This window comes from Chrysochloris asiatica, unplaced genomic scaffold (genome assembly GCF_000296735.1).
Source record: "Chrysochloris asiatica unplaced genomic scaffold, ChrAsi1.0 scaffold00167, whole genome shotgun sequence".
NCBI classification, from domain to species: domain Eukaryota; kingdom Metazoa; phylum Chordata; class Mammalia; order Afrosoricida; family Chrysochloridae; genus Chrysochloris; species Chrysochloris asiatica.
In genome coordinates, this window is record NW_006408685.1 from 2949870 (window position 1) to 2969390 (window position 19521).

The 19521-nt window shown below is 38.0% G+C and overlaps 1 protein-coding gene across 1 annotated transcript in view; it reads right to left on the reverse strand.

The window, feature by feature from the left end:
* Window positions 1–19521, reverse strand: part of DACH2 (dachshund family transcription factor 2) — a 1617828-nt gene that overhangs the window by 872368 nt on the left and 725939 nt on the right. The gene's annotated exons all lie outside the window — the stretch shown is intronic.

A 19521-nucleotide genomic window follows, 5' to 3' on the forward strand; every position in this document is an offset into this window, starting at 1 on the left:
TGGCAGCGGTAGTGAGGTTGGCCCAGGATCGGACATTGTTTCGTTCTGCTGTGCATGGGGTTGCTATGAGTCGGTTCCGACTGGACAATAACAACAACAATGGCTAGTGATCGTGAACATTTCTTCATGTTTGTTGGCTGCCTGGATCTCCTCCTTGGTGAAATGTCTGTTCATGTCCTGTGCCCATTTCTTAATTGGGTTATTTGTCTTATTTTTGTAGATATGCAGCATTTTCCTATGTATTTTAGAAATGAGTCCCTAATCTGATATGTCATCATAAAAGATTTTCTCCCAGTCTGTGGGTGTTCCGTTTTTACTCTTTTGGTGAAGTCTTTTAATGCACACAAGTTTTTAATTTTTAGTATGTCCCACTCGTCTATTTTGTCTATTTTTGGTTGTGTACTTTTCAAAATGTGTGGTAGTCTGTATATGCCCTGAATTAGTGCCCTCACGTTTGTCCCTATTTTTTCATTGATGATCTTCATAATTTTGGGATTCACATTTAGATCTTTAATCCATGTTGAGTTCATTTTTGTATAGGGTGGGAAGCAAAGGACATGTTTCAGTTTTTTATATATCGCTTTCCAATTTTGCCTGCACCATTTGTTAAAGAGACCGTCTCTTTCCCATGCAATGTGCATAGGCACTCTGTCTGGATTCTTGATTCTGTTCCAGATCAATGTATCTTTCATTGTACCACTACCAGGTTGTTTAGACCAATGTAGTCATGTAGTAAAGTTGAAATTGGGGAGTGAGAGTCCTCCAACCTTGTTCTTCCTTTTAAGCAGTGCTTTGCTTATCCTGGGTCTCTTTCCTTTCCATATAAAATTAGTAACTGTCCTTTCCATCTCTTTGAAGAATGTTGTTGGTATCTAGATTGGGATTGCATTGTATGTGTAAATTGCTCTGGGCAGTATTGACATTTTCACGATGTTGAGTCTTCCTATCCAGGAACATGGTATGTTCTTCCACTTTTGTAGGTCTCTTTTGGTTTCTTGTAGTAGTGCTTTGCAATTTTGTTTGTATAAGCCTTTTGTTTCTCTGATTATGTTTATTCCTAAAAATTTCATCCTTTGTGTGGCTATCGTAAGTTGTATTGCTTTCCTAATGTCCTTTTCATCACTATTGCTGTTGCTACAGAGAAATCCAATTGATTTTTGTATGTTGACCTTATACCCTGCCACTTTGCTGAACTTTTGATGAGGTCTCATAGTTTTGTTTTACTGATTCTTTGGGGATTTCTATGTATAGGATCATATTGTCTGCAAATAAGGAGTGTTTAACTTCCTCTTTGCCAATTTGAATGTCTTTAATTTCTTTATCATGCCGTATAGCTCTGCCTAATACTTCCAGCACAATATTGAAAAGGAGCAGTGATAAAGGGCATCCTTGTCTGATTCCTGTTTGCAGGGGGAAGGCTTTCAGGTTCTCACCATTGAGCATGATGTAGGCTCTTGGTTTTTTATATATGCTCTTGATTATGTTTAGGAATTTCCCTTCAGTTCCTACTTTGCTGAGTGTTTCTATCAAGAATGGATTTTGGATTTTGTCAAATGTCTTTTCTGCATCAATCAATATGATCCTGTGGTTCTTTTCCTTTTTCTTATTTATATGATAGATTATATTGATTGTTTTCCTAATGTTGAACAATCCTGGTATCCCTTTTATGAAACCCACTTGGTCATGTTGTATTATTTTTTTGATGTGCTGTTGGATTTTTTTGAGAATGTTTGTGACTATGTTCATGAGGGATATTGGTCTATAATTTTCTTTCTTAGTGATGTCCTTCCCTGGTTTTGGTATGAGGGTTATGCTTGCTTCATAAAACGTATTAGGGAGTTTTCCATCCTCTTCTATGTCCTGGAATAATTTCAGTAGAATTGGTGACAGTTCTTTTCTGAATGTTTGGTAGAACTCACACGTGAAGCTATCCGGGCCTGGACTTTTGTTGGTTGGGAGTTTTTTGATGACCTGGTCAATTTCTTCTTTTGTTATGGGTTTGTTCAAATTTTCTACTTCAGTCTGAGTTAGTTAAGATAGGTCGTATTTTTCTAGAAATGTATCCATGTCATCCAAATTTTCGAATTTATTGGAGTACAGCTCTTCATAGTATTCTGTTATTATCTTTTTTATTTCATTTGGTTCTGTTGTGACTTTACCTATGTGGTTTCTAATGCAATTTATTTGTGTCCTCTCCCTCTTTTTTTTGGTTCGTTTTGTCCATGGTTTGTCAATTTTATTAATCCTTTCAAAGAATCAGCTTCTTGTCCTGTGAATACTTTCTATAGATTTTCGGTTTTCCATCTCATTTATTTCTGCTCTTATCTATATTATTTCCCTTCTTTTGGTGACTGTAGGTTCCCTCTGCTGGTCTGCTTCTAATTGTTAAAAATGCTGTGGTAATGTGTGGATTTTGGCAGTTTCCTCTTTTTGGATGTGTGCGTTTATCGCAATAAATTGTCCTCTCAGGACTGCTTTCGCCGTGTCCCAAAGATTTTGGTATGTTGTGTTTTCATTCTCTGTTGTTTCTAGGAAATTTGTGAATTCACGTTTAATTTCTTCTTTTACCCAGTCGCTTTTCAGCAGGCTGTTGTTCAGTTTCCATGCATTCGACATTATTGTTTTGTTGATTTCCAGTTTTATAGCATTGTGGTCTGAGAAGATGCTCTCTGGAATTTTGATGGTTGTCAATTTATGGAGGCTTGCATTGTGACCTAACACATGGTCAATTCTGGAAAATGTTCCATGCAAACTAGAGAAGACTGTATTGTGCTGCTGTTGGATAGAATGCTCTGTATACATCTATGAGGTCAAGTTGGTTGATTGTGTTGATAAGTTCCTCTGTAGCATTGTTGAGTTTCTTTCTGGTTGTTCTATCCCTTTTTGAGAGTGGTGTGTTGAAATCTCCCACTATAATTGTGAGTTTATCTATTTCTTTCTTCAATTCCATTAAGGTTTGCTTCATGCATCTTGGTGCTCTTTCATTGGGAGTATATATAATTATTATGTTTATGTCGTCTTGCTCAATTGACCCTTTGATCATGACATAGTGTCCTTCTTTTTCTCTTATGCTGGTTTATATCTTAAAGTCAGCTTTGCCGGAGATTAGTATTGACACTCATGCTTGTTTATCATTGCAGTTAGCTTGGTAAATCCTTTAACCTTAAGTCTGTTTTTTTCTTTATGTGTAAGGTGTGTCTTGCAGGCAGCATATTGATGGAGCTTGTTTTCTTATCCATTCTGCCACTCTTGGTCTTGTCACTAGTGCATTCAATCCATTGACATTTAATGTAATTATCGATAAGTATGAATTGATTGCTCTCATTATGTTACTTTTTTGGTGGTGCTGTTCGTTCTTTGGTTCTGCTTTCCTTCTTGTGTTGGATTTGTGGTTTTTGAGTTGTTTCCTGTTGGTTTCTTCCTAGTTTTTATGTTCGCTTTTTCTGCTTGGGAATTCGTTTTTATCATATGTTGTGGAGTATTAACTTTATTTGGGGTTACTTTGTAGTCTACTAACTTTTCTCTGCATTTAGGATACTCCATTATAATCTGTAATTTACCTGGCATCCTCACCACCTGGACTTCTGTTGCTGCATTTGTCCCTTCTTTGACATTAATATATTTTTGGCCTTCAGTTGATCTCTTTGCTCATTTGAGTTTGTTGTTATGGGTTTGTTCTGTTCTGGACTCTGCTATCTGCTGGCTGTGTTCCAGGTGGTGTTTCCATACCTATCAATCTCTATTTGTTGTCTCTTCTTGTTGATTCTCAGCCCACAGAACTCTCTTTAGGATGTTTTGAAGTGCTGGGTTGGTTTTGATAAAATCCCTCAGATTCTGTTTATCCTGGAATGTTTTGATCACACCATCATATTTGATTGATAATTTTGCTGGATAGATGATTCTTGGTTTACAGTTTTTGTTGTTTTTTTTTTTCTTGCAGGGCTTTGAATATGTCTCCTCATTGCCTTCTTTCCTGTATGGTTTGTTCTGAATAGTAAGACCTTAATCTAATTTGCTTGCCTTTGTAAGTTATATTTCTCTTCTCCCTGGCCACTTTTAGTATTCTTTCCTTGTCTTTGAATTTGGAGAGCTTGATTATTATGTCTTAGAGACTTTATTTTGGGGTTTATCCTTCCTGGGGTTCGTGGAGCTTCTTGAATGTTTATCGTCTCATCTTTCAAGATTTAGGGCAATTTTATTCCAGAAGCTCTTCAAATAGCTCCTCTGTGGACTTCTCTGATTCTTCTTGTTCTGGAATGCCAATAATTCTTACATTATTCCTCTTCATGTTATCCAGCATGAATCTTAGGCTCTCTTCAGATTGTTTTATCCTTTTAGCTCTTCTATCTTGGCAGTGTTGAGATATTTGTCTTCCAGCTTGCTAGTTCTGGCTTCCATCTCTTTTTAGTCAGCTCCTTTCCCCTTTTAGCATGATGTCGTCCATTTCTGATACCTTAATATTGATCATCTGGATATCTTTTTGTAGGTTTTGAATTTTTTCCAATGCTGTGTCAATCCTATTTGATTGTTCCTGCAGTACCTGCAGGTGTTGTTAGGTGTTGTCTTAGTGGTGGAGTAGTATGGTGTATGCTTATAGCTTGGCTACATGGCCACGACTGTAGCCTCTTCTTAGGTGATGTAGGGAGGAAAAGCTCCCACCTCCAGGAAAGATGTGTGATCAAAAGGACCAAAAGAAGAAGTAATATAAACACATAGACAAAAATCACCACTTTGGAGCAGAAATGCAGCTTTGTTCAACTTTCCCATGCTACACCATCAGTGTGTGTGCAAATAGAAGCCCCCAGCAGTTGTGGGGGTGACCCGTCTTTCAGGCCCCTTCCTCTAGCCACTGCCATATAGGTGGGCAGATATATATTGGGGAGTTAATGGGAGAAAAATTGACCACTATTTTTGTCTCTGTATGTCAGTTATCTGCATGTGCTCAGTGCCAATCTCAGGATGGTTGAGACCTGTTCTGTTGGGGTTTTATAGATTGCCTTCAGTTTGTCCTGCTCAGCAACCTCAGGCAGCAGCCCAGTTGCGTGTTGCAAGGTTGATAGCTGGAGATTCTAAGCTGATCCCTGGGAGAAAGGCGAGGTGTCCAGCCCCAGCTCAGATGCACTGCCTCAGAACCCTGGTCAAGTTGTTTGTGGTTATCTGCAAGTGCACAGTGCAAATCTTGGGATGGTTGAGTCCTATTATGCTGTGGATTTACAGGTTGCTTTCTAATGATCGTATTGCCACCAAACTGGTCTGGCAGCAGCAGCCACAGTTTGCTAGAACAATAGCTGAAAGTTCTATGCTGCTACCTGGGAGTAAGGTGAGGTGCCTTGCCTGGGCTCAGATATACGGCTTCAGATTTGGGCCCATGGGTGACGTCAAAATAGCTGCCCCGCTCCCGCTCCTTCTCTATATTCCGTGGGAAAACTGTACTGCCTGATGTCCACGCTGAGATCTAAAGCTGGGACAGGGAGAGTTTGAGGGAGAGATGTGTAGTTTCCTGTGTTTTTTTTTTTTTTTTTGGCTGGAAATGTCGCTTTCTGAATGGGCTGACTTTAGCCCCGCCCTCTAAACTATGCAGGGGTGGGGAGTTGCCGAAGTGGTCCTGGCCAAGAGCCTTATGATTCCCATATTTTCCTTAGTAGCATGATTTTTTCAAAAATGCGAGCTCGGGAAACTGACGTCCTAGATCTTATGATAGTTCCAGAGCTGTGGGTTTGCTATATGAATGCTTCCTTTGTGAGATCCCCCTCCCTTCTCACCAGAGCGTCCCCTACCTGACTCCCCTGGCTGCAGCCCTGAACCAGAAATCCAGCACTTCTTAATAGGAAGAAAATGTTGTAAGCCTCTTTCCCCTTGAATTCAAATTTTACTGAATGGCTATTGTGGTCAAAACAACCTGGTACTGGTACAATGAAAGATACATAGGTCAATGAAACATAATTGATAATCCATAAATTAACCATCCACTTACAGACAACTGGCCTTTAACAAAGGGCCAAAGAACATTGAATGGGGAAGACATAGTCTCTTCAAAAGATGGTGATGGCAGAACTGGAAATTGATATGCTAAGATTGAAATAACACCTTTATCTCAATCTATAAACAAAAACCAACTCAGCAAGAATTAAAGACCTAAATGTGAATTCCATAATTATAAAGGTCCTCAATGAAAAATAGGGAAAATTTAAGGGTTCTAATATAGGGCAACAAGAAGCACCAAGAGGCAGTTGTTTGAACAGAACATGGGTACACTGACTGGTTTAAAATTAATAAAGGTGTGTGTCAGCATTGTGTTCTTTCACCATACTTATTCAACCTATATGCTGAGCAAATAATCTGAGAAGCTGGGTTATATAAAGAAAAACATGGCAACAAGATTGGAGGAAGACTCATAAACAACTTGTGATATGCAGATTATACAACTTTGCTTGCTGAAAGTGAAGAGGACTTAAAATATTTACTATTGAAAATCAAAGACCACAGCCTTCAGTATGGATTGTATTTAACTGTAAAGAAAACAAAAATCTTCACCACTGGACCAGTAAACAACGGAGAAAAGAAGTTGTTAAGGACTTCATTGTTCTTGGATCAACTATCAACACTCATGGAAGCAGCAGTCAAGAAATCAAATGATGTATTGCATTATTCAAATTTGCTGCACGAGACCTTTTTAAAGTGTTGAAGAGCAAAGATGTCAGCTTGAGGACTACGGTGCACCTGACCCAAGCCATAGTATTTTCATTAACTTCATATGCATGTGAAAGTTGAACAGTTAATAAGGAAGATCATAGAAGAACTGATGCTTTTGAGTTATGGTGTTGGAGGAGAATATTGAAAGTGCCACGGACTGCCAAAAGAACCAACAGATCGATGTTGGAAGATGCAGACAATGTGCTCTTTGGAGACTAGGATGACCAAACTTCATCTCAGATACTTCAGACATATTATCAGGAAGGATCATTCCTTACATATTGTCATGAGGGACCATGTTTGGTAAGGTGGAGTGTCAGATAAAAAGAAGACCCCAGTGAGATGGATTGGAAAAGTGGCAGCATCAATGGGCTCAAGCGTGGCAACAATTGTGAGTTTGGCCCCGAATCAGATGGTGTTTCGTTCTGTTGTACATAGGGTTGCTATGAGTCGGTACCAACTCGATGAGTCCTAAAAGAAACAGCAACAATACAGGGCACATATAGATTATCAAACATTAGGAGAATTACACAAATAAAAGAAGACAATGTAGATGATTGGGACATAATAAGAATTAAAAACTTACATGTTCTTCAAAAGTTTTCACCCAAAGATTAAAAAGGAGCCCACAGAATGGGGAAAAATTCTCTTGAAATGGCATCTCAGACACAGACTAATTTCTATAATCTATGGGAAACTACAAAACCTCTACAAGAAAAAGACAAATAACCCAATTAAAAAATGGGCACAGGATATGAACAGACACTTCAGCAAGGAAGACATTCGGGCAGCCAATAAACATATGAAGAAATGGTAACAATCATTAGCCATTGTTGTTGTTGTTAAGTGCCGTCAAGTCGATTCTGCCCCATAGCAACCCAATATAGTGTTTCCAAGGGGCAGCTAGTGAGCTTGAATCATCGACCTTGCAGTTCAAATGACATTACAGTCTGACACATAAGCCCACAGCACCACACCAGTACTCCATCATGAGCCAATAGAGAGATGCAAATCAAAGCAACAATGAGATATCATCTCACACCAGCAATAACAGCAAAGTTCACAAAAGCAGAGGACAATAAATGCTGGCGAGGATGTGGAGAGACTGAGACACTCCTATATTGCTGGTAGGAATGAAAAATGGTTCAATTACTCTGGAAAATAATATGCTGATTCCTCAGATAGTTGGAAATAGAAATATCCCATGATCTAGCAATTCCTCTACATGGTATAAGAAATACAAGCCATAACATGAGTAGTTATATGCACAGCAATATTCATTGCAACGCTATTCATAAGAGCAAAACAATGGAGACAGCCTAAGTGCCTATCAATGGAAGAATGAATAAACAAACTTTGGTACATACACACAATGGAATGTTATGCTACCTTGAAGAATAAAAAGGAAGCTGCAAGACATCACTTAACATAGATGAACTTTGAGGACATTATGCTGAGTGAAATTAGTCATTCACAAAAGGGCAAATATTGCATAAGACAATTATTATAGAAGATTAAGTAAAGATATCCATGCTCAAAGAAAAAGAAAATATTCTTTGGTGGTTATCAGGGGTGGGAGGGATTGGATGGTAAAGCACAGGGTAGGGGATACACAAATTATAGTTCGGATGTTGGGGAGGTCAATACACAAGAAGGTGGACAGGGATGGAATAACACTGTAGATAGGACAATAGTTAGGCAGGTTTCCATTGGCTAAATGGGACAGAGGTAAATAATGATGTATACTCAACCCTGGAAAAACAGGATCTGTGATATAAGGGATTGAGGTTAAAAATGGGTAAAAGAGGGTAAATAATTTTAAGATGCTTGACTGTGTTATGAATATTGGTTTTCCTTGCCTACTATTATGAAATAGACACTTGAGTGTGATAGAAAGAAAATTTGGGAAACATGATTACAGAAAGCTTATAAGCCTGTCTTTTGCCTATAACTGTTTGGCACACCTAAAAGGGTTTCTAGAACTTGTCCAGTGAAATAGACTTCTTGTGGAGACTTTGTAGTGTATAGGACCTTAGGTGAAATCCTGAGCCCCATTCAGAACCTTTTGAAGTGGAACATTCCACTTGAAAGGACAAGCAGAGCATCTTGGCACAACTAGAGGAACAAAAAAAATTGTCTTGAAAGAAAGACAAGTAGGGAAAAAAAAAAAAAACAAACAGCAATCTGATTGGCTACGACAAGAACAAGCAAGTCATTCGCCTGAGAGCTATCAAGGCAAGCAAGCAAGTTCCTTCAGGACAAAGACCCCTCTACTACTGAAACTCAAACACAACACATGAGCAGGAATATAAACTCACTGGTAAACACATTGGTCTGCTGGTGAGTGAAAGTGGGGGAAAGACAACAATGAAGATATATGACCACCTTCCATAGACTCCCGTTGACCTGGAGTGGTCCAAAGTATGGTGAGACCTGGGAAATCCTGACTACATGGACATTGGTGTAGCCATGGAGGGCTAGAGCTAAGAGTGAAGTGCTCAACTGATATGAAGTGGAAGGAGATGCACAAGAATACCCAAACTTTCACTTAGTACCCATTTAACTTAGCTTCAGTGGTTTGATGATCAGAACTCAACCAGAGGACAATTAAAAAAAAAAAAAAGATAATGGAAATGAATGTAAATTGATACAATTTGAGGTATTTGGCCTATACTATGGATGTAGTGGCTCAAAACACCAACTGAGAGGGGAGGAGTCTTCCCATCAAGTATCACTCCTATGCCCTCTGTACACAGGGTTTCCAAGGAATGGCTGGTGAATTTGAACCACAGACATTTGCAATTCAAACAGGCCTTGCAGTCCAGTGCATTATCCCACAGCGCCACACCATGTCTTCTTAAGAAAACTGGGAGTTTCCAAAATGAAATAAAGTGTATAAATATTGATACCCAAGACATTAATAAGAAGAAATGGGCTGGTATTGTAGATTTTAAACCAGACAACCACATGGTTTACTATGTCAGGAACAACAAATAGAAGAGGAATGGCAACAAATTCATCATCAAAAACAGCATTTAAAGATTTATATTGAAGTACAATGTAACTGTGATAGGATAATATCCATAGCATTCATGGAACAATAGTTAATGTCCCTATTATTCAAATTTATGCACCATCCACTAAAGCCAGTGATGATGAAATTGAAGAATTCTACCAAATTCTTCAGACTGAAATTTATCAAACATGCAACAAAGATCCACTGATAATTTCTAGTGCTTTGAATGGAAAAGTTGGGAAAAACTAGGAAAGGGCTTGATGGCGGCTAAGGTGAAGGTGTAGTGAAGGCCGCTGTCAGCAATAACTCAGAATTCCAGGCAAAAAAGAGGCAGGACAGGGCTTCAAACTCGGACTCACAGAGATAAGAATAGTTTAAAGGTTTGAAGGCTTATAGCCTGTGGAAATTGGAACTGAAGTAAAAAGTCACCTACTTTTGAATCTGCCAGCCAGGCTCAGAGACCTGAGTCGACATCCTGGGTGAGACCAAGCGGCGGGACAAAATAGGGGCCACAGAGACACCACGGAAACACGCCGCGGGAACCTTGGGAAAAAAAAGGTGCACAATATACTTTGCCAATTTTGCGTGGTTCGATATTATTTTTTTCTTTGGTGTCGGGTAATTGGTGCACTCACTGTTTGTCCACTTCCATTCAGGTGAATAGAGGTAGGGGCTTAGCCGAGTGGCCACAACCCACCCTCACCACTGGTGGTTTCTTCTGCCAGAAAACCCGCACACTCAGCCCAAGCTGAGATGCGGATGTGTGTCCCATTTGGTCTGCTTTTTTTTCACTTGAGAGGAGTCCCGGTGTAGCGCTGTGGGTTAAGGCACCACACTGCAAAGCCTTTTGAACTGCAAGGTCGGTGGTTCAAGCTCACCAGCTGCTCCTCGGAAACCCTATACAGGGTCACTATGGGTCAGGTCAGAATTGACTCGACAACACCTAACAACAAGGAGAGGAGGGCAGAAGTGACTGAGAGTTAGGACATTAAAGCATACTTATATTAAGCTACAGATTTTTTTTCTTCTTCCTCTTTTTCTTCTCCGCCCCCCTATCCCTTTTTTGTGATTAAAGAATGCTGTATTCAGTCTTGTTTTTCCTCTTTCTCCCATATTTGTTTTTGCTCTTGATTCTGATTTTGTTTTTGTTTTTTACCCGACTGCTGTTGTTTGGCTGTTACCTAGCCTCCCTTCTTCTTTTGGAGGACTTTTTGTCTCTCTATATTACAAGAGAAGAGACAACAACTACTGCCAAATAGCCAAGCTGCATTCACACCATATAAAACACCAAAACCCAGGCAAGAAACAATACCAGCTGCCATATACCAGGAAAACAGGCAACACCTGTGAAAGCTACTCTGAGTTAAGCAATAAGAAGAGTGCAAAGGGAAGACCACATCCTGATCACATCTTCCTGGAAGAAATCAGAAAGCATAAAAAATTACCAAAATACATACTCATTTAAGTATTAGGGCCCCAGATAAACATCAAACATGTCCAAGAAGCAAAAGCAGATGACCATACCAGCACAAGTCCAGAAAAAAGATAAAATATCTGAGACAAATGACATAAAAGTAGACCTGGACTCCATTCTGGAAGGAGGGCAGGCCCTGGAGATGCCTGAGAAAGAATTCAGAAAAATGATTATAAAATGTTTCAAAACACTTTACAATGGAGCTGAGAAAAATAAGGAAGAAGTCAGGAAAGTGCTACAAGAGCAATCAAACGAGATGGATACAGCATTGAAAACAATTCAAAACCTGCAGAAAGAGGCCCAAACAATCAATAACAAAATGGCAGAGGAGTAGAATAGATGAGATGGAAGGAAGAATCTGAGCTGAAAGACAAATCTCTCAATACCACTAAGATAGAAGAATAAACACAAAAAAAGGATAAAAAATTCGGAGGAAGGTCTAAGATTCATGTTGGACAGCATGAAGAGGAATAACTTAAGAATTATTGGCATTCCAGAACAAGAAGAATCACACAAGTCCACAGAGGAAATAGTCGAAGAAATACTGGAAGAAAATTTCTCTAACATCTTGAAAAGTGAAAATATAAACATACAAGAAACTCAATGAACTCCACGAAGGGTAGACCCCAAAAGAAAATCACCAAGACATATCATAGTCAAGCTCTCCAAACTCAAAGATAAGGAAAAATGAGAAAAGATCAGTAATTGAAAAATATTGTTTTGGTGACAGAAATGTTGCTGGAGAGCTCATGATATAATTTTTCAAGTCCAATGACTAATTCATCGAAACTGCCTTTTTGCAATAAAAGATATGGCAGCTATACATGTGGACCTCACCAGATGGAATATACAGGAATCATGTTGACTACACTGTGAGAAGAAATTATGGAAAAAGCTTATTATGATCAACCAAAGAAAGGCTAGTCGATGTGTGTGGAACAGACTATCAACTGCTTTTATGCAAGTTCATTCTGAAGCTGAATAAAAATCAAACAAAAACAGTTCATGAGAGTCCAATATGATGTTGATTGTATCCCACCTGAATTTAGAGAACACATCAATAACTCATTTGATATATTAGACTAAAGATCTTAAGAGTTGTAAGATGACATTAAGAACATCATACATGAAGAAAGCAAAAGGAAAAAGAAAGCATTAAATAAATAAGAAAGAAAGACAAGAGAAAAATATATGTCAAAATAGACTCTGAATATGCTCCAGGACCTAGAGAAGTTAAAGTGACTGGAAAAAATGATGAAGTAAAAGAGCTGAACAGAACATTTCAAAGGGCAGCTCAAGAAGACAAATTCATTACTTAGCTTATAGTAGATCAAAATACCAACAGAGAGGGAAGGAGTCTTCACATCAAGTATCAATCCTATCCCCTCCATATGCAGGATAGATAGGGATGGGCAATATAGATACTGGCTACCTAAAATGAGGGGCAATAAAGGCACAAAGTGACTGGCTTACAAGTTTTCAAGAAGGAGTTTAGTTTCAGAGTGTTCAGGGAAAGGTAGAGTCCTCGCTGAATAATTTTCATCACCAGATGGGTCTGATGAAAAGAGATGAGGATAAGATTCTTATGATTCAATAGTGAGTAATTGTTATCATGACAATTGCGACTGTCACAACTGTAAAGGTAAAAGTTTTGTAACAAAAAGGGGGGAGTTTTTAATCTTATAGTCCAGAAACAGAGGACTCTAGGACCATCAAGGGAGAAGAGCACAAGCAGAGTGCGGGGCCCTATCCAGAGAAACAGTGACACCATAGACGGAGGCAGAGATAAGAACATGGAGAAAGGAAGCAGCTGAAGACTCTGAACACATGGAAAAAGAGGGATTAGGTGCTAGTGTCCAGGAAGCAGGCTTGCAGAATATTTAAATTATTCTATATTCCTGAATATTTTTGTGTACACCCCCCAAAAACAAAACAAAAACTCAGAGGGAAAGGAAGCAAATACTGTTGAATGATGATGCATGGAGGAGATTGCAATCATTGCAATGAAATGATGGTGTAAAGCCAATGTTCATGCATGTAAACTATCACTCAATTCACAATGAAAACTTAAAAAAAAAAAAAAAAAGAAGACAAATGTGTGCATTGGAATGAAATGTGAAAAAATCTGGAGTTATCAAACCACAAAGGAGGTAAACTGAGTGAACTGAAGAAAAAATTCAAGTTTCATGTTGTAATATGAAGGATTCAATACATAAAATATTGAGTGGCACAAGAAGCAACAAAAGAAGATGGAAGGAATACACAGAGTTGAGGTACCTAAAAAAAAAAAAAAAAAAGAAGAAGAAGAAAAAGCATAGATTCAAGAACCAATGGTAGTGAAGGAAGAATTCCAAGTTGCACTGAAGGAATTGGTTATAAACAAGACTCCAGGATTTGAATGAATACAACTTGAAATGATTCAACAAACTGATGAATTGCTAGAGGCAATCACTCATCTGTGACAAACAATTTGGAAGGCAACTACCTGGTTAACTGATTGGAAGAGATCTATGTGTGTGACCACTCCAAAGAAAAACTAACCCAGCTGAAGGCAGGAATCATTGAATATAATTAATATCATATGCAAGTACAGTTTTTCTGAAGATAATTCAAAATCAGTTGCAGCGTTATATGGACAGGGAGCTGCCATAAATTTTACCCGGATACAAAATGGGGTGGAGCTGGAACTAGGGAGATCATTGCTGACGTCAGATGGATCTTGTCTGAAAACAGAGAATACCAGAAAGATGATTATTTGTGATTTATTAACTATGAAAGAACATGCAACTGTGTGGATCATAACAAACTATAGAAACCATTGCAAACAACAGATGTTCTATAACATTAAACTGTATTTATGAGGAACATTTACATAGACAAAGTGGCAGTTGTTTGAACATAATAAGATGGTACTGAATGGTTTAAAATCAAGAAAGTTTTGCACCAGAGTTGCATTTTTTCAACGTACTTATTCAAACTGTATGCTGAGCAAATAATCCAAGAAATTGGATTTTATAGAGAAAAACATGGTATCAGAATAGGAGGAAGACTCATTAACAACCTGTGATATGCAGATAACAAAACTTTGCTTGCTGAAAGTGAAAAGTACTTGAAATACTTACTGATGAAGGTCAAAGAATACTGCCTCAGTGTATAGAAAATGAAAATCCTCACAACTGGACCAATAAAATATATGATAAATGGATAAAAGATTGAAATTGTAAGAGACTTCATCTTGATTGAATCCACAATCAACACTCATGGAAGTAGCAATCAAGAATCAAATGATGTATTCCACTAGATAAATCTACTGCAAAGGAGCTCTTTAACATTTTTAAAAAATGTTTTATTGTGAATTATCTGATAGTTTGCATGGGAGAACATTAGCTTTACATTTATCCTATCATATATCATTTAATTGCCAGGATTATAATCCCCTCGATGGATCATCAACCAACCAAAGAGTATACCCTGCAAGCCTGCCCCCCGGTCGTCAGCACACAGCCTCTCTACCTCTATGTGTCTAGAGTTCCCAGCCACTCTATCTTTCCAAGTCATCGTTTCTGCCTCCATCTTTGGTGTCACTGTTTATCTGGGTAGGATCCCTCACTACACTCCTCTCCCTTGATGGTCCCAGGGACCTCTGCTCCTGGACTGCAAAGTCAATCACTCCCCTCCTTTTGCTACAAAACATCTACCTTTGAATTTCCAACCCTCACAGTCACTCCTGATAACAATTATTAACTATTGTACAAGAGGCCTATCCCTATCTCCTTTCATAAGCCCTGCACAGACAGATTGGAGAGTACTCAGTGGAGGATTCCATTTTCCTCCATGCCATTAGAGTTAGCCTCCCTCTTAAAAGCTTGTAAGCCAGTCACTTCTTGCCATTGTAGCCCCGCCCCCCCATTCTGGGTAGCCAATGTCCAAATTGCCCATCCCTGTCTACTCTGTGTATGGAGGGGTGGGAATAATCCTCGCTGTAAAGATTTCTTCCCTCTTTTGAGCTACTGGATCAATAGATGTAGGTCAAGTTCATCAAATTGTACCAGATTACTCTTTTTTTCCTCTTCTTTCTTCTAGTTGAGCTTTGATCATCCAGTCATTGAATACAGGTCAAGTGGGTATTATCTGCAAATGTATGGGTGTTCTTATGCATATGCCCTCTCTTCTTATCAGCTGGATGTTTCACTGTATACTGTAATCCTCTGTGGCTATGTCACTGACTCTGGGCCCAAGAGTCCCCTGGACTGGCCACACTGCTGGCCAACCAGTTCTCCACCTGGGTTCAAAGGAATTTATTGAACATTGTAGGGCTTACCTAGGAGCTTCATTGCTGTTTTCTGTCACTTCCCCTTATCAGTGATGAACGTAGTCACCAACCAGAGCGGATGTCTGCTCATGTATTCTCATTGAGTCTTAATCTTGGAAGGGGGTTTGCCCTGAGGGGACGTGGCCACTTGCCTTGTTGTCTCCTGGGAAAGCAACTTGCTTGTTCTTGTAGTAATCAATCAGACTGCTGTTATTGTTTTGCATTTTTCCTGTGGGACTTTCTTTCAAAAAGTATCTTCTGTGCGTCTAACCACTCCAGGCTTTGGGCAATATTGACATTTTCGCCAAGTTAAGTCTTCCTATCCAAGAGCATGGTACATTCTTCCATTTTTGTAGTTCTCTTTTGGTTTCTTGTAGTAGTGTTTTGTAGTTTTTTTGTATAGATTATTTGTTTCTCTGTTTACATTTATTCCTAGATATTTCATCCTACGGGTGGCTATTGTAAAAGGCATTGCTTTCTTAATGTCCTTTTCAGCTCTCTTGTTTTTGGTATAGAGGAATCCAACTGATTTTTGTATGTTGATCTTATATCCTGCCACTTTGCTGAATCTTCCAATTAAGTCTAGTAGCTTTAGTACTGAGTCTTTGGGGTTTTCTATCTATAGGATTATATCACTTGCAATTAGAGAGAGTTTTACTTCTTCTTTGCCAGTGTGGATGCCTTTAATTTCCCTGTCTTGCCGTATACCTCTTGCTAAGATTTCCATCACAATATTGAATAGGAGTGGTAACAAAGGGCATCTTTGTCTGCTTCCTGTTTGCAAAGGGAAGACTTTCAGTTTCTCTCCATTGAGAGTAATGTAGGCTGTTGGTTTTGTATATATGCTCTTAATTATGTTGAGGTATTTCCCTTCATTTCCTACTTTGTTGAGTGTTTTTTTATCAGAAATGGATGTTGGATTTTGTCAAATGCCTTTTCTGCCTCAATTGAAATGATTATGTGGTTCTTTGACTTTTTCTTATTCATGTGGTGGATTACATTGATCATTTTTCTAATGTTGAACCATCCTTGTGTCTCTGATATGAATCCCACTTGATCATGATGTATTATCTTTATGATGTGCACTGTATTCTCTTGGCTAGGATTTGTTGAGAATTTTTGCAACTATTTTCATGAGGGATATTAGTTTATAATTTTTTTTTTTTTCTTAGTGATGTCCTTCTCTGGTTTGGGTATGAGAGTTATGCTAGCTTGATAAAATGTATTAGGAAGTTTTCCATCCGCTTCTATATTCTGGAATAATTTGAGTAGAATTGGTGACAGCTTTCCCTGAATGTTTGGTAGAACTCACCAGTGAAGCCATTTGGACCTGAACTTCTTTTGGTTGGGAGATTTTTGATGACCTGATCAATTTCTTCTTTTGTTATGGGTCTCTTCAAGTTTTCTTTTTTACTCTGTGTAAGTTAAGGTAGGTCATGTTTTTCTAAAAATGTATCCATCTCTTTTAAGTTTTCAAATTTGTTGGAGTATACCTGTTCATAGTATTTTGTTATTATCCTTTTGATTTTCTTTGGTTCCATTATTACTTCTCCTATGTGGTTTCTAATGTGTGTTATTTGTGTCTTCTCCCACTTTCCTTTTGTAGGTTTGCCAACGGTCTGTCAATTTTGTTAATTCTTTCAAAGAACCAGCTTCTTTTCCTGTTGATTCTTTCTATAGTGTGTCTGTTTTCTATCTCATTTATTTCTTCTCGAATCTTTATTATTTCTTTTCTATTGGTAGCTGTAGGTTACCTCTGTTGGCTGTTTTTTATTGTTGTAGATACTGTTTTAATGTGTTATTTTTAGTTCTTTCTTCTTTTTGGATATGTGTATTTATTGCCATAATCTGTCCCCTCAGCACTGCTTTCTCTGTGTCCCAAATAATTTGGTATGTTGCTTTCTTGGTTTCATTTGTTTTTATGAATTTTGTGAGCTCACCTTTAATTTATTCTACTATGCAGTTAGTTTCCAGCATGGTGTTAATCAGTTTCCATGTCTTTGACTTTGGTCTTCCTATTGTTGATATCTAATTTGTTAGCATTGTGGTCTGAGAAGATGCTTTGTAGTATTTTGATATTTGTATATTTATGGAGGTTTGTTTTCTGGCCCAAGACATGGTCTATTCTAGAGAATGCTCCAGGTGCACTGGAAAAGAATGTATATTGTGCTGTTGTGGGGTTGAATGTTCTGTACACATCTATGAGCTCCAGTTGGCTGATCGTGTTGTTTAGTTTTTCTTTGTCTTTGTCAAGTTTCTTTCTGGTTGTTCTGTCCATTTTGAAAGTGGTATGTTAAAATCACCCAGGATTATTGTAGAGTTGTCTATTTCTTTCTTCAAATCAATGAGAGTTTGCTTTATATGTTTTGAATCTCTTTCATTGGGATCATAGGTATTTTTTATATTTATATCATCTTGTTCAATTTTCCCTTTAATCATGAAATAATGTCCATCTTTATCTATTATGATGCTTTTTGCCTTAAAATTTATTTTATCAGAGATTAGTACTTCCACTCCCATTCATTTTTTATTGCAATTAGCTTGGTATATTTTTTCCATCCTTTTACTTTTAATCTGTTTTTGTCTCTGTGTGTAAGTTGTGTCTCTTGCAAACTTCAAATTGAAGGATCTAGTTTTCTTACCCATTCTGCCATCCTCCGTCTCTTAACTGGTGCATTTAATCTGTTTACATTCAGTGTAATTATCGAAATGTATGAATTAATTGCTGCCATTATGTTTGTTTTTTTGTGTGTGGTATTGCTGCTTTCTTTGTTCTGTGTGTCTTCCTTTGCTGACTTCATGCTTTTTGTGTTCTTTCTTGTGAGTTTCCTCATAGTTTTAATGCTTCCTTGTTCTTCTTGGATTTTCATTTTCTTGGGATGATGTGAAATGTTAATTTTCATTGAGGTTACATTATATTCCATTAACTTTCCCCTCCATTTAGTGCAATCTATTTTATCCTGTAATCTCCATGACCTCTCACCACCTGATCTCTCTTCCTATGTGTTTACCTTATTTTACATTGTAATTGTTTTGATCATAGACTGACCTTCCAGATTCTCTGAGTTTGTTCTTATTGTTTTGTTCTATTCTCAACTCTTGCTTCTGTCGATTTATTTCTGGGAGGTGCTGCCACATATGTCACTCTCTTGTTGTCTGTTCTTGTTTGTTCTCAGTCCACAGAACTCCCTTTAGAATGTTTTGTAGCACAGGGTTGGATTTGGCAAAATCCCTTAGCTTCTGTTTATCCTGGAATGTTTTGATTACACCATCATGTTTGATTAAAAGCTTTGCTGGATAAAGGATTCTTGGTTGACAGTTTTTTTGTTTGTTTGTTTGTTTTTTTTCCTTTCAGGGTTTTATATATATCTCCCCATGGCCTTCTTACTTGCATGGTTTCTGATGAGAGATCCAAGTTTAATCTGACTTGCTTCCCTTTGTATGTAACACTTCTGTTTTCCCTAGCTGCTTTCAAGAGTGTCTTCTTATCTTTGATTTTGGAGAATTAGATTATGATATGTCTCAGTGATTTTATTTTGGGGTCTATGCTTCCTGGGGTTCATTGAGCTTCTTGAATCTTTTCACTTGTGAGGACGTTAGAGAAAATTTCTTCCAGCAATTCTTCAATTATTTCCTCTGTGGCTTGTGTGATTCTTCCTGTTCTGGAATGCTGATAATTCTTAAGTTATTCCTCTTCATGTTGTTCAACATGAATCTTAGACCTTCTTCAGATTTCTTTATCCTTTTTTCTGTTTGGTCTCCTATCATTGAAAGCTTCCAGCTCACTTGTTCTGGCTTCCATCTCTTCTATTCTACTCCTTTGCCCTTTCAGTGTATTGTCCATTTCTGATATTCTATTATTGATCATTTGGACCTCTTTCTGTAGGTTTTGAATTGTTTCTGGTGCTGTATCAATTTTATTTGATTGTTCCTGTAGCACTTTCCTGGCTTATTCCTCATTTTTCTCAACTCCATTGTAAAGTGTTTTCAAACATTTTATACTAATTTTTTAAAATTCCTTCTCAG